This window comes from Sorex araneus, chromosome 4, assembly GCF_027595985.1.
Source record: "Sorex araneus isolate mSorAra2 chromosome 4, mSorAra2.pri, whole genome shotgun sequence".
Taxonomy (NCBI): Eukaryota; Metazoa; Chordata; class Mammalia; order Eulipotyphla; family Soricidae; genus Sorex; species Sorex araneus.
Window position 1 is genome coordinate 23,693,132 of NC_073305.1, and position 16,495 is coordinate 23,709,626.

The 16,495-nt window shown below is 37.7% G+C and overlaps 1 protein-coding gene across 8 annotated transcripts in view; it reads right to left on the reverse strand.

Moving 5' to 3' along the window:
- Positions 1-16,495, reverse strand: part of THRB (thyroid hormone receptor beta) — a 423,669-nt gene that overhangs the window by 242,766 nt on the left and 164,408 nt on the right. For all 8 annotated transcript variants that reach the window (XM_055134865.1, XM_055134861.1, XM_055134860.1 and 5 more), the window contains one exon: positions 11,383-11,454. The gene's annotated coding sequence lies outside the window, so the exon portion shown is untranslated. The remainder of the gene's footprint in view (positions 1-11,382; positions 11,455-16,495) is intronic.

Here is a 16,495-nt window from a genome sequence, read left to right on the forward strand (position 1 = left end):
GAAGTCAGAGGCCACAGAGCTATCAGTATTAAACCTTTCACACTATTTACTGAGGCTCTGCAGGGTCTTAGAGATGAGTGAGGTGACTCTTCTGCTATGTCACTGGTGCTTTGTTCACCCCGTTCCTTCTTTTATTCATCCATTCTCTCTCTTTCTCTACTTCTCCCCAAGAAACTCTCCTTGTCTTCATAGAAACAGACCCACTTTCATTCAGATCTCTTGAAAATTTCTCTTTCTACCTCCATGCTCATTGGTCAAGTCAATTTCCAAAAATAAACACATTTCTCTTCTTTAGAGAGTTCTGTTCTAGTTTCACTGCTGCCAATGATACTAATTATCACTGACCATTATTGAAGTTCTGTCCTAACCTCTTTTTTTATTGTGAAATATAATCCACATACAGAAAACTGCATATGTGTTAACTTTTTACCTTCAATTTATTCTCTTTGAATTTTGATGGTATGTGTGTGTGTGTGTGTGTGTGTGTGTGTGTGTGTGTGTGTGTGTGGTTTAGGCCACATCCAGTGATGCCCAGGGCTTACCCTTGGCACTGTGTTCAGGGATTACTTAGTGATGCTGGGGACCTGTATTTGTCTTATTAAGTTTGAGTTGTTAAGAAGAGGATAAATTTCAACCTCATGTGCTGTGGTGGGGATTCAAGAGGGATCAGAATCATTCAGAGCAAGTATTTTAATATCGTCCTATCTCTCTAACCCTCTCTTTGAATTTTAATGGAAAAAACAGTGGATTTCCATCAATAGCATATTAGATAAATATATGAACCATAATATTCAGTTAAATGATCACTTTATAATTAGCAGTTTACAATAGAGGTTCTAATCCAGGAGCCACATACTCCTTTTGGGGCCCCAGGATATCCAAGAGGGGTCAACCAGTAAAGTATGGAGCCACAGAAGGAAACAAGATTGACAGGGAACCATGGTTAGAAAAAGGTTGAAAAACACTAGCTACAAACCCAAGAAACAAATGAACCAAAGCAAGCTTAAACTGGAAAACTAAAGATCTTTGTACAGTATACTGCTAAATGGGTTGCACTGAACTGTTTGTCTTTTACTCCAGACTACCAGAATATCAAATAGGCAAATGCATTTATAATACCATATTCCAATTTTGTGTCTACCTGTTGCAAAATACATATTATACTAGTTCTGATTTAATGGGAAATGCAAGATATAAATGAGAGTACTTTGGATTTAATGGGAACATCTAGATAAAATGAATAATTGTACCATTTCCTATTTAGTCATGGTCTGCGTTTTCAGACTCTGGATTAAGTTCCTGCTTCCTGCTTTTATCTTTGAACCTCTTTCAGATAATAATAAAAAGAAGTAGAAGAGAAAAAAAGCCAAACGTATCTGACAAACTCTGTCACTTATTAATCACTTTCAAAGATTTTCTTTGAGAAAAGGTTCTACTGGTAATTAAATAGCAATCTCTAGAGTGTGTATGATACACTGTGCCCTCTGACCCTACAAAAGTTGATAACTAATGGTTGTCAAGAAAACTGTTCTATCAAATGCTTTTTTTTTCAAAGGAAGAAAACCTGCACTAAGAGAAGTGCTTAGTTTATCCTCATTTCATTGCAAACAATACTTAGTTTAATGAACAGGCTTCTGAAATCTTTTGAGAGCCAATCCCATTATAGCCATCCTTGCTCATTTACTTCACTGATTAATTTCAACCTCAAAGCTATGTGTGTCAATGCTTAGAGTAGAAATTATGTAGATTTCTTAAAGTAGAAAGTATAAAGAAAAAACTCTTTATACAGGTATCACTGTATCACTGTCATCTCGTTGCTCATCGATTTGCTCGAGTAGGCACCAGTAACATCTCCATTGTGAGACTTGTTACTGTTTTTGGAATATCAAATATGCCATGGGTAGCTTGCCAGGCTCTGCCATGTGGGTGGGATACTCTCGGTAGCTTGCCGGGCTCTCCAAGAGGGGCAGAGGAATCAAATCCGGGTCGGCCGCATGTGAAGTAAATGTCCTACCTGCTGTACTATCTATCCAGCCCTTTATACAGGTATAAAACTATAATGTAGCCATTGTCTAGAGATTAAACAACTGAGAGCCTACAACAACACTAATTTTTTTTCAAAAACCCTAACTGTTAAATGTTGAGAATAGGGTTTTTTTTTTGAGAATATGTTTTAAGATTATTAACATTCCCTATCCATTCCTCTCTGTAGAGTCAAATTATCTTTAATCTTCTAGGCCTTATTCAATCCTGATCTCCCCAGTAAAAGTATATGGGCTCTTGAAGTCACTACTAGTATATCCTGTTCTTAATATCCTAGACATGTACTGTGCTCCATACAGATTTTTGAAAAAAAATAAATATAATTAGCTAACATTATTATTTACTTTTACCTTCATATATAATTTCCCAGTTAATTTTGTTTCTTTGGAAAAGTATGGTTAGCTATATTTTTTGTACTTCCCATTGGCACAGTGTGGGATGTTGCATACATTATGAAGTTAATAAATATTTATTTATTAATTATTAAGTTAATAAATGATTTATTAAGTTAATAAATGATTTATTTGCTTCAATGGAGCTGTTCCACCTATTATTAGATTTTTTTGTTTGTTTGTTTTTTGGGGACGGGAGTGATAGCACAGCAGGTAGGGCGTTTGCTTTGCAAGAGGCCGACCTGGGTTTGATTCCTCCCTCCCTCTTGGAGAGCCTGGCAAGCTACCAAGAGTATCCTGCCTGCACGGCAGAGCCTGGCAAGCTACCCATGGCGTATTTGATATGCCAAAAACAGTAACAACAAATCTCAAAATGGAGATGTTACTGGTGCTTTCTTGAACAAATCGATGAACAACGAAATGACAGTGCTTGGTTCTTTGGGTCACACCTGGCAATGCTTAAGGGATACTTCTGGCTCTGCACTCAGGAATTACTCCTGGCGGTGCTTGAGGGACCATATGGGATGCTTGGAATCGAACCCCAGTCAGCCTCATGCAAGGCAAATGCCCTACCTGCTGTACTATGGTTCCAGAACCCTCCCTCCCCCCATCTATTATTAAATGTAGTACTGTGGTTCGGTTGTTCATGGATTTGTTCGAGTGGGCACCAGTAACATCTCCATTGTGAGACTTGTTGTTACTGTTTTTGGCATACTGAATATGCCATGGATAGCTTGCCAGGCTCTGCCGTGTGGGCGGGATACTCTCTGTAGTTTGCCGGGCTCTCTGAGAGGGATGGAGGAATAGAACCTGGGTCAGCCACGTGAAAGGCAAATGCCCTACTCGCTGTGCTATCGATCCAGTTCATCTATTCTTAACAGGAAACACAATTCTAAACCAGAAATTAATTATACCTTGCTAGAATCTCCTCACAGTTCAAGAAAAAGCTGCCCAATCAATAAGGGTATTCATGAAATAAGACAACCCAACATTCAAAACAACTGCAAAAACTTTTGCTTAAAATAAACCAGGTGCTCTGCCCATTTTGCAAAATGAATATTTTTCAAAGATTGACTTTGTTTTTCCGAATGAATACTATTACGTATTTAGGAATTAGCAAATTTGAATTAGTTTTAGTTCCACCAATGACTTGCTATGAAATTGCTGGCAAATCTTAATGGCAATGGTTTATCACATTCATTAGTAGATAATAAAAAATTATAGGTTCCATTAGATTATGTAGTTCTAATCAGACCCACTGGTATGATTTAATTAATATGACAATCTCATAAACTGAGAGATAAGGTAATTTTTGTCTTTTTGGGTCATACCCAGTGATGTTCAGGGGTTACTCCTGGCTCTGCACGCAGGAATTACTCCTGGAGGTTCTGGGGAGACCATATTGGATGCCGGGGATTGAATCCAGGTCGGCAGCGTGCAAGGCAAATGCCCTACCCACTGTACTATTGCTCCAGTCCCAAGATAAGGTAATTTTAAAAGCAAAATATATTGGGGCTGAAGTGACTAGGGTGCTTATCTTGCATGTGGCTGACCTGGGTTGGATCTGGGAACCTTTTAATTCCTCTCTCTGAATGGAAAAAGCACCTATTCCACTATCTCTTTCCTTTTCCTCCTCTCTTTGGCCAGGCTAGTCACTACTTTACAGTTGTTTTTCTCCTACATGTTTTTATACTTCCACTATGTAAATGTATATGGCCCCTGAATATTTCGAGGAGTCATCCCTGAGCTAAGATTCAGGAGTAGGCTCTGAGAACAGCTAGGTGTAGCCCCAAAACCAAATAATTAAAGAAAAGTAAGAGTAAGATACATGAATAATATGGGTAAGGAAATTCCTAGTTCGAGTTGGATCTCATAGTATGTACTTTACTTTTAATATGTACTTTAAGACCACCTAGAAGATGGTCTATTAACTGATTTTTCTGTGGTGATAGGAAGTGAACCCTAGTCCTCATACATGTAAGGTATGTAGTCTACCACTGAGCTATTTCCCCCAGCCCTGAACAGGAAGCTTAGGGAGAGAGAGGATCTAGCATGTGCAAAGTCATAGAAGTATGGTAAGTGATTTGTAAGAAGATTGGGATGGGTGAAATAAAGAACTTCAAGCACTCAAAGCTCTATGCAAAGGTCATTTTTCTCATTGAAATATTTAAATTACAAGATATTATATACAAAGGGTATGTAAAAGGATTATAGAATCCTACCCCACCATTCAAACCCCGTACCCACTATTCAAGCAAATTTGCCCTATTTGCTTCATCTCTTTCTTCACAAGAAATAAAGTATAACAAAACACGATGACCTATCTCACTATCTCTTTCCTCTCCCTCCTCTCTTTGGCCAAGCTAGCCACTATTTTACAGTTGGTTGTTTTTCTCGTGCATGTTTTTATACTTCCACCACGTAAGTGTATAGGTATTTACTTTTTAATGAGAGACTTTGTCCAGAATATTACAGTAGAAATTACAACACTTGCCTCAGCAGGCTTCCTGAGAAGACTCCTGAAGTAGCAGGTAGCCAATGCCAACCAAACCTGTCACTCTTCCATGTTTGCAGGCAAGAACAGGGCTCATATTAGCTTTAAAAAATGCAATTTGTGGGGAGCTAAAATTCAAACATCTGGGTATGCTTTTTTAATAGTAGCTGGCTTTAAGAGAGAAAATAGAAAATTGCTTTTCCTTTGCAACCAGAGGTGTCAAACACAATACCAAGAAAGTTGTACTGACAAACTTAAGTCATTTTTATTCAGCCTTGTCACTGCATGCATACACAAGGATGTGTGCATATGTGGGTTAATTATGTTCCATGGGTGCAAGGTGTTCCAGAACAGCTGCTTTGGGAAGTTCTTGATCTATGCTTCCTGAATCAGAAATGGGTTATAATTTTATCATTTGCAAACGCAAAAGACATTACTTGTAGCTCTCTGGGGACTAACATTGATAGCATCTGGAAATTCTGAATGAAAAATTTACAGAAACAGGGTTATCAAACTAATGATAGTTTCTGTAATATTAAAGAAGTAGTTTCTTATGATAACTATTTATATTTCTTTACAATTTCTTTTCATTCCCTTGAAATTCTATAATTTAGCTTTTTCTTTTTCTTTTTTAGGAATGTCAAAATTTGGACATTATTGTCATTGGTGGCATAGAACATCAGAATAATTACATGCTGTGCTGCATGCTTGCATGCATGTACTTATTTAGGTATTATTTATACACTGACAATAAACCATATCATCAACATCATAGAGAAACAAGTAGTCTTTTTTATTTATTTAGATTTTTTCTCCAAGAATTACCTAAATGTGCATTGAATTGTTATTCACATATATGCATATGTATATGTACACATGTATATATAATGTATTCTATATGTACACGTGTGTTTGTTTAAACCAGTTTTGAATTAATCAACTAGTCAACAAATATATTGTTTTTGGGTCAATATAGTTTAAACAAATTCCATCACATTATATCTTCTCTCCTGTCTCTGATACCACCTTCTTAATAAATATAAAGCATAACACCAGCACCTGGAGTCCTCAACACTACAACTTATTAGGTCCTCTTTATCTAACATGCAGTTGATTCTGGGCTCAGTGCGTCTGAACTGTCACCCTGGTTAGTCCCTTCCATAATCAAAGAAGTTCTAACAGATGCCTAACTGTGACCAGGTCAGCCAGCTTTCACAAACATTCTCTTATAATAAAATATTATTGTACTTTAGGACTGCAAGACACCTGGCTACAGTTTCCAGCTTCTTTTGCAACTAGAAGTTGATAGATGAGGTTATAAATAGAAATTGTTGGGAAGGAATGCTAATAAAACATACTAAAGAGAAAAAATCATGGTTGTTCATGGATGACATTTTAATTTGGTTTATTTACCTGGAAAGATGGGTAGAATATACCCCGTGGTGCTCACGGCTGTCTCCTGGTTCTGTGCTCAGGAGAGACCACTAGCAGTGCTAAGGGGGTATGTGTGAGGAGTCAGCCATATGTATGCAAGTGCCCTAACCCCAGTAAAATCTCTCTGATCCTGGTAACAGATGACTTTCATGCCTTCTTTTCTAATATCTGTGCTGCCCTAGAATTGTGTGTGAAGGCTACAGCTCCAGCCGTCATCTGAAACCAAGAAAAAACATTGTGGGTAAGATTGTATATTTAGGAACCAGAGTACAGTGGGTAGGGAGCTTGCCTTGCATGCCTTTGATCTGACTTTACTTCTCTGGCATCCCATATGGTTCATTGAGTACTGCCAGGAGTGATTCCTGAGTGTCGAGCTGGGAATAAGCTCTGAGCAAACTGGGTGTGGCCCCCAAATAAAAACAAACAAAAAGATTGCCTGTTAAGAAGATGCTACTACATGGCCAGAGAGATAGTACAGCAGAAAAGGCACTTGCCTTGCATGCAGTTGACCTGGCTTTAATCCCTGGTACCACACATGGTCCCCTGAACTCTGCCAGGAGTGTTCCCTATGCACAGAGACAGGAACAATTCTGAGAAACACTGGGTTTGCCCCCTCAAAACTCATTCCCCCAAAGAATATGAAGTAGGTGAGATCAATATTTAAAACATATCTCCAAAATATTATCATGATGATATACATATAAGCATAAAAATACTAATGAAACATTTTACATCCTTTTAATTTTTGTACCAAGTCTTTAAAAGCCTATACAGGGACTGAGAAGATAGTATAATGGGTAAGGCATTTGTCTTGCATGTGACCAATCTTGGTTTTATCCACAACAATGTATATGGTCCCCTGAATCCTGACAGATCCCTGAGCACAGAGTCACAAATACAACCTGAGCACAACTGGGTTCTCCTACGCCCCCTCACCAAAAACCCAGAACAGAATTAAAGAAAGATAAATGTACCTACATCCTTTATGGCCACAGAACCACCCAGACTGCCCTGAAGAAAAAAAATAAAGTTTGGTGTTTATCATTGGTATTTATAATTTTGGGGAGTATAGGGAGACCCCCCCAAAGAGAAGTTAATTCTCTTCACAATTGAGAGAATTACTACTTCTCCAATCCAACTAATACAGTATGCTGATTAATTGTGATTCATGGTTTCTCTACTGAAAACAGAGCTTTATAGATAGGATAATCTTTATTAAAAGCAGTTTTTCTCTCTGACTGTAAAATTGTTAGGTTTTTATTCTAATCATTTTATCCTATTTCATTTTCTGTAAAGTGAGGATAATAATAATAACATTAAGTTGCTTGATATTTTTCTTTCATCCTTTTTGGGGGGTTTTGTTGTTATTACTACAACAGGACAAACTAGAAAAATAGTTGGGGAAAGGAATACGAGATAGTACTCAAATCAGAATATTTTCATACTTTAAACAGTTCTTATATAAATCATGATGGTTGAAAAGGTTCAAGTTGATGATTTTTGAAAAGTCAGTGGGGAAAAAAATCAGTAGATTGGAATTTAGTTATTAACATTTAACTCTCATTCTCATGAATAGCTAAATAGATAAATACACACATGCATGCATAACTTTTAATAATGTTGGCTGTAGAAGAATTGCTTGTTCCAAGTTGCTGGAATAGAGAAGACAAACAGTTTTGTCTTGGTGCTTTCCATTAAGATAAGTTGACTCTTAATGACTCACAGTTCCTTCCAAATGGACACGGAGTTGCAAAGAAGCAAATCCTGCTTATACTCTTACATGGTATAATTATATTTATGCTCATATGCACATTAAGCTAAATTGGTTGGATAAAAATCTTGCTAAATTAATTTGATTCAATTAGGAAATTTGCGTTTATATGCAGGCAAGGACATTATGTGCAGACTAAAATATATCTGATTATTTAAAATTTTTTTTGGTGGATGACTCAGTTTTGCCATAACTTCATGAATGAACTAAATTTTTGTAAATGTGGATCCATCTTATGAATTAAACAGGCCTTGGTTCTTTGTTGGGAAATCACTCAAAGAATTGAAAGCTTGTCCATTCTGAGGAACAGTAATATTACAGTCTTAAAGGCAAGAATATTTGAGCATCTTTACTTCCTCCTACATTACCCCCTTGCCATTTCCTACAACTGTCATCTTCTTTTCAAAACATTTTCTTAGATCTTCTCAGTCTGTTTTTCCATCAGACACTAATCAGCCCAACAGAGATGGCCGCTGTTTCTTATCCACCCTGCCCTCTACTGAGCTGTGTTTTAACTCAAAGGATTACTTACACGTTTTCCACCAGACTTCAGAAACACACATATAAAAAGAGCTAAACATGGTGGGATCAACATATTTTAGAGGGAATAAAGTGTTCTGTAGAGCAATATTCTTGGACCTTTTTTTTTTTATGTCTATAGCCCTGCACCAGTTCAGCATATTGGTCCAGCAGACTGGTAGTTATAACCAAGGGGGTTAGACTCATGATTTTCCACCTTCCTACATCGTGATTTGGAACCAGTCCATGGATTGGTGGTTGAAGATCACTGTTCTAGAGAGTCAAAATGCCAAAAAGCAAGGACACAGGTATAAAAGCACTCATTTGAATGTATGTGACATATGCCTCAGGCAAAAGGACTGAACCTAAAAATAGCCAATGTTACAGGTGTCATCATGTGGGAGAAGAAATCTTATATTTTAAAAGGTAAGGGAAAAGCATTCAGATGTATTGAGGGACCAAAGTTTATTCTATGAAGAACTCCCAGAGCATCACTGTATCACTGTCATTCCGTTGTTCATAGATTTACTCGAGCGGGCACCAGTAAATGTCTCTATTACACTCAGCCCTGAGATTTTAGCAGCCTCTCCTTAGTCATCTTTCCTAATGATTGGAGGCTCTTTCAGGGTCAGGGGAATGAGACCTATCATTACAGAGCATAATTAATAGTATATGTCAAAGTAGTGTAATAAACAAATATTGCAGTTGGGGGGGCAGGAGGGATAGTGCAGGGATTAGGGTGTTTGTCTTGCATGCAGTTCACCCTGGTTTAGATCCTTGCTCCAAATATGGTCCCCCTCCTCCCCACCCCCCACCCCAAACACTGCCAGGAATGATTCCTGAGCATAGAGCAAGAAGTAACCCTTAAGCACAGCTGACTCTGACTATGGCTTAAGAACAAACCAAACCAAACCAAAACAAAACTGACCATGGGATTTTCGCTTCTAGAAACCCAGAACACATCAGCCACTTTACAGGACAGAAGATCCCAAAGGACATTCACTGGTTCATTTGGCTAGAATTCTCTGAGAATTTGTCTTCTAGCTTGGGGAGTTACTGAACAAAGAAAGGTGTCAACTTGAGGCTGTTGGAAGTGCAGCATGCTTTACTATCTTCACTACACTAGTAATCTTTGCGTAGTGACCTTAGCCCAACTCAGTTAATGGCCCACAGAGCTTTAAAAACATTCATTGGTATTTTCAGAATTTAAGGAAGTTCAGAAATATTTTCATTCCCTACATACTTAATGTTTTGGCTTAGTAATTTTTTTGTTGTAGTTTTGAGAACTGTTATGTCAGCCACGGATCTATAGACATTTCATCCCTCTTATGAAGTCTTCCCATGCAATCCCCACTTCATCATGAGGTAATCATTCCTTGATTCCTATCACCCCATCGACCAGACCTTTCTTAGGACTATATGATAATGTATTAATACAGTGTGTGCTCGTTAATGTCTAAAGCCTCATATTTTAAGCATCTGCAACAACTTCTGTTGTTTTCCTTCTCTTTACAGTAATGGAAGAATGAAGCATAATTACCCTTGGGAATCAAAGGCTCCTGGCTGGGTCAGGAACTTCACAGTCACCTTGATTGGGGATGGGTGAAGAAGAGGTGTAAGAGGGGTTTGTGGCCACCCTCCTAACCTTCAAACAGAGCCACTGTACTTTAACCTGCCTAACAAACTCAGGTTCATTGGAAGATTTCATTGGGGAAAAGGATTCTTTGTTCAGGAAAAAAAAAGTTAGTGAAGCCCAGGTCTAGACATTCCCAACTAATCTCTTTTCCTTGAACATTCTATAAATTACAAACAGTGTTTTCTGATAGGAGAGCTGTGGCTGGGTCCCTGGAGAGAGGGCTGGGAGACAGAGGCAGCCAGGCTGGGGCCCCCAGGGAGGGCTGGGCATTGAGCACTGTAATCTTAGCACCAGTTACAATCAGATAGTGCCACCCCACCTGAGGCACCCAGACAATAGGCCAGAGGCCATGGGCAAGGAGAGCCACAAAGACAGCATTCAAAAGGCACAGCCAACCAGCATTTCTATAGACTCCCCTTGGGCCCCTGCCAAGGCTGAATGTCACCTTCCAGCTTAGAAAGTCATTTTTTCACGGTTAACTTTTAAACTGCTAAAAATAATAAACACAGAAAGCAAAGTGCTGACACAACCTTCACTGCATAAGCAAACTGAAACTGTTATTGTAATAATGTAAACAGACAGAGGTCTAAACGCTAACCACATGTTCCCAAGGGACTGCTTGGTATGACCAAATCATTGGGGTGCAGAGGGGGAATTCAGGGGATTTGGAGGGCTTGGTCAGTGAAGAAAGCAGAGTTCCACTGCATAGGTGCCCAACTTTAGTGGATCTGCTCTAACCAATGACAGTGGAAGTCTTGAGGCTTTCTTAGCAAAGAAAAGACAGATTGAGAAGATTGCTAAGTCTTTATTCATACCATTTTTCCATACCAGGAGTGAAAACGGACTTCTTTTTCTCCCTGTCTTATTTGCTTTCTACTCTTCTAGCCCTGCCCAAGTTCATTCAATTCCTTTTCTCTATCAATTTTATTTAGCTCATATAAAGTCCTATACTTCCCCTGAATGCCCACAGAGCTCAAAACCACGTTAACCATAGCACCAATGCCACAGCTTAGTAGATATTTCTCACAGTGCTAAAATGTGACAGTCATAAATATCATAAATCAGCAGAGGCAAGTCAAACTAGACATCTGACCTTCTGATCCATCAAATCAAGTGTAGAACTTGGCACCCACGCAGGACAGCCAATGGAAGGAAAACCATAGATCTGGAAAAAAAAAAGGAAATATGAAAAGATAAATGAATGTGTTATTTTTTTCCCCACTAAGTTCCCCAACATTTGCTTAATCTGTATCTGCTCTTCTTTCTATGTTTAAATAGGGTCTGGTTTCAGAGCTGTCTCTGATTTTAAATAAATTCAAATAGGCTTAGATAAGATCTTATTTCAAAGAGGAGATGATTTTAGAGAAAAAAAACTTGAACATGAGTACTATAACAACACATTTAGATGTATGCAATATTTGTGGACACCAAAGCCTACTTTTCAGGGATTAGGACTCAGAAGCTTGGGATTCTCAGCTTGTGGATATGAACAAATGTCATAAGCAATTTACATGTTTTTTGGTGCCACGCATGTCAGGGCTTAGACCTGGATCTGCACTCAGAAATGATTCCTGGCAGTGCTTGGGACAACATACAGGCTGCTGGTAATCGTACCCAGGTTGACTCATGCAAAGGCAAGTAACTTACCCACTGTATTATCTCTTTGATTCACAATTTAGAAAATTTTTGTTATAAAGGGATTAGATGGTTCTGAGAAAATGGTTTCTGAGCTAGGTCCTAGATAAAAGCTTCAGTGGTGTCATTATGGGGCAGAGCCATATGGCACCTGGAATGCAACGTAGATTATGTATCAGGGTGAGCACAAGAGCATCAGGCCATGGTGCTGTCTAATTTTGTTGAGATTATACTGGTGACATTTATAAACAACATGAGAGACATGAGCACACAAACTCTAGCATCTTCTCACGCAGAAGTTGATGTTACCAAGGGTCTGTCTACACAATAATCTGGAATCGTGTGTGTGTGTGTGTGTGTGTGTGTGTGTGTGTGTGTATGTGAGCATGGAAGGTGGGGGTTTCAGACATGGTAGTGCTCAATAGCTATTCCTACTTTTGGGCTCAGGTGCTGGGGACTAAAACAGAGTTTGTCACATGCAAGACAAGCACCTTACCTCTTGTATTATCTACCCAGTCCACTAGAAGCTGTTTTTTTCCCCTTTTAAATCTACTGTGATACTACAAATTAATTTTCTCTTTGTGGACAACTTATAAATCATGGAAAAACAGAAGTTATTAGAACAAATGTTTGGATTCCCACTATTTCAAAGGACCACTAACAGTATTTTGCTATATCAGCTATTTTTAAATAAAAAAAAATAGAGTTTAGGTATAATTTCCTTGGCACAACCCTATTCCAAGAACAAATCATTAATGTTTCCTTATAGCTCACCTTTAAACAATCACATGTAATATGTGTATCAGAAACAATGAACAAAGTTACCTGCATGATAGGAATGGATTAGCTTGGATGAACATTGGTATGAGAGAGCTCACCATGTTGATCTGTAATAGCTCATTCTCTTTAACTGCCACATTGAATAAATATAGGCTCAGCCATTGTCTTTTCACCCAACACCCAACATTTATGATACCATAAAAACACTTGTTATATCATTAAAGTGATTGTTGGTTATGTGTGGGTGTGCATACGCTTGTACGTGCAAATTTTCTCTGAGACTGACTCACATCTCAAGATGTGGCCTTATTTTTGGTCGTCTACACTAAAATTCCATGCAGAATGTTTAAGGGCAACACATAGTTAAAAATAGATCTGCTTGTTATTGTTTTTGCTCCTTTTAGAGAACATTGGAGAAGACTTTGGGTTGCATTTGTCTAATTTCTTCAAAGTTACTCTCACTGCTCTTGTCATAAATCTTCAGATCCAAGCCATTAACATCATATCACTATTTGCTAGGCAATCAAAAATAGTGGTACTCATATAGGCCATTGATCAAATAATTTAAGAAGTATATTATAAACTCTAAAAGACTAAACTGGAAAGACTGGTGGAAGCTTGTGCTTCTGTTGTGGCTTAATAATGAATGAATATACAAGCCATTCCAATGCTAACATTGAAAAACTTTTTTTTTTACATAATATTGAATCTTGATTTATTTTTGAAGGTATAATCCTGAATTATACTCTGAAAAATATGTTAACTTGACTCAGTAAAATCCTAAAAATTCTTTTATGGTAATCAATAATGTGTATCTTTACATCTAACATTTATAAGCATTTATTTTTATGGGCTGTGCTCTACCAATTATCTGACTTAATTTCACTTAATTTAATACAGAAGTCATATAAGGTGAATATTTTAATAACCCCGTTTTTCAGATGGGAAAGCTTAAAAATTTGCCTCAGGTCAAGCAGTGAAGAAGGGATTACCAAGAGATTTTATTCATACAGTATTGAAATCCTCAGTTGCATTCTGAATTTCTGAGAACAGGCTCAGATTTTAAAGATGAAACTGTAGAAAAGAAACCTGAAAACCTGTCATTGGTGGGGCTTCCTAATTTTGCTGTCACTGTCACTGTCATCTCGTTGTTCATCAATTTGTTCGAGCGGGCACCAGTAACATCTCTCATTGAGAGACTTATTGTTACTGTTTTTGGCATATCCAATATGCACGGGTAGCTTGCCAGGCTCTGCCGTGCGGGCTCCATACTCTCGCTAGCTTGCCGGGATCTCCGAGAGGGGCGGAGGAATCGAACACAGGTTGGCCGCGTGAAAGGCGAATGCCCAACCTCTGTGCTATCTCTCCAGCCCTAATTTTGCTGTAATAGAAAGAAATAACATCTCTTTCAGGGTATACCTCAAGATAGGAACAAAACAGAGGGGCTGGAGTTGATTAGCAAGTAGGGAGTTTGCCTTGCAGGAAGCCAACCCAGGTTTGAACCCCAGCATCCCATATGGTTCCATATGGTTCCCTGAGTACCGCCAGCAGTAATTCCTGAATGCAGAGCCAGGAGTAACCCCTGTGCAATGCGGGTTGTGACCCAAAAAGCCAAAAAGCCAAAAAAAAAAAAAACAAAACCGAGTTTCCCAAGTACACAAGTTCAAAGTAATAACTGGAGATGGGGGAAATTCAAAGAAACAGGATCAAACCCCAGGCTCTATCAATTTAAACATACCCATTAAAGATTCTTTTCCTCCTAGAAAACAGGGAGCTCTAATTTTGCTTATGGCTCAAGAAGAGAGACCAATTTGTTTATACAGGATTCAAAGCAAAATGAGAATCACCCCCTGGAACAACTTTAGCCCAGAATGTGTGTTCTTAACACATTTTTAATTGGGGCACAAATATATTAACAGTGTGGTTATTTTGTACTTTGAAAAGAATTTGTTTTATAAATGATTCATATTTATAATTGGAATACATTTATTTCTGGGCATGAAACAGTTCATTTTGTTAAACCATCTGACCTCAGGTGAGGTTGGCAAACTTTCTCATGACTGCTCCCAATTAATGCAAATTGTAGGTTAAAGAATAAATAAAGTCCCTTTAACTTGGTTTACTAATATGTTATTTATAAATGACTCTTGGTCTATTTATTTCAGTATTAATTATACACAAGTGAGGCATAGAGCAAATAAGTAAAATATAATATAAATATTTTGCAGTTTTTATTATAAAAGGGTTGCATCATGATAAAAAGATACCATCTGTATATCATCTATTTATCTGTTTATCTACCTATCATTTGTCAATTTATCTCTTTAGCCTCAGCCCTCTCATTAAATGCAATGGAGCCCAAGACAAACTGAATGCATTGCATTAATGGCCTAGATTCCTCCTCCTCTATAGCTATTCCTTTGACATGAAACTGCAGTACCTCTCACTAAAGAAGGGCAGTCTACTTCCCCCCTATAAAATGGAGGTAGCATCTCATATTTCCAAGATACATAATTTGCTAAACCAAAAAGTTCTAGAATGAACACATGCTGTCTCCTCAGTTAATCACAGATATCAGTAGTCATAATCAACTTTTCTTTATTGCTGAGTTCAAACACAATCTTCAACTTCTCAAGTAGTATACCAGTTAATCTCTGTATTTTTCTAGAGCAATTTTTATTGTTTATTGTGTGATTTTTAGATTACAAAGACGAAGTACTCAAGAATAGCTAAATTAAGCAAAATTTATCATATATTAATATGCTCTGTGTATACATATTTACATATGTACATGCATGTTTCCGCATGGTGGAAACTTACTGATAAATGAACAGGTCACTAACTACATGTTACCAAAGCTCCTAATTCTATATCAGTTAACTCAAAACAACAGACTTAAAATAAGCTGAATTAGGTGGGGGAAACTTGACACAACTTAGCCCATCATAGTAAAATTTTTTAAATCAACTTGACTATGTCATTGCAATTGACTAACAGTGATTTGCTTGACAAATTCCTCATTCTAGTCAGAGGCTTTCTGCCAAAGTATGGTGACCTTTGGTTTCTGTCTGAATGTCACCAAAGGTTTTTTAACCTTAGGGTGTTTCCTAAGATGTTTGACATTTGAATAGAGGTGTTACTATCAGAGTGTTATATGTTAGGACAGTAACACAGGCAGATTCAATAAGCCAAACTTTATTTCTACTTAGAGGTTTTGTTTTGTTTTGTTTTTGCTTTTTGGGTCACACCCAATGATGCACAGGGGTTACTCCTGGCTCATGCACTCAAGAATTACTCCTGGCAGTGCTCAGGGGACCATATGGGATGCTGGGAATTGAACCCAGGTTGGCCACGTTCAAGGCAAATGCCCTACACACTGTGCTATTGCTCCAGCCCCCTCTACTTAGAGTTTTTAACATCAAGCAAATAATTACTGTTCAAGCAATTTGAAGACTTTCTACAGTTACTTCAACCACAAATCCCAAATTATTAAATTCCAAGCAAACAATGTTTTGGGAAAATTGTTCATATCAAAACATAGTCCCAAGAAAGAATCTCTAAAGAAAAAAATTCCTAGCGACTATTATTTGATCATGTTCCACAATAAAAAGTATATTTTAATATGTAGTACACAGTATTTATGTAAGTCTATACATCTAACTAAAACAACAGTTCCATAAAAACATTCATACTCATTAGATGCACTTAAAAATTTTGTATTCCATCCAACTTTATCCCATTCTATGCTATTTTATATATTATTCCATTATAAAGAAAGTAATGACATGCTA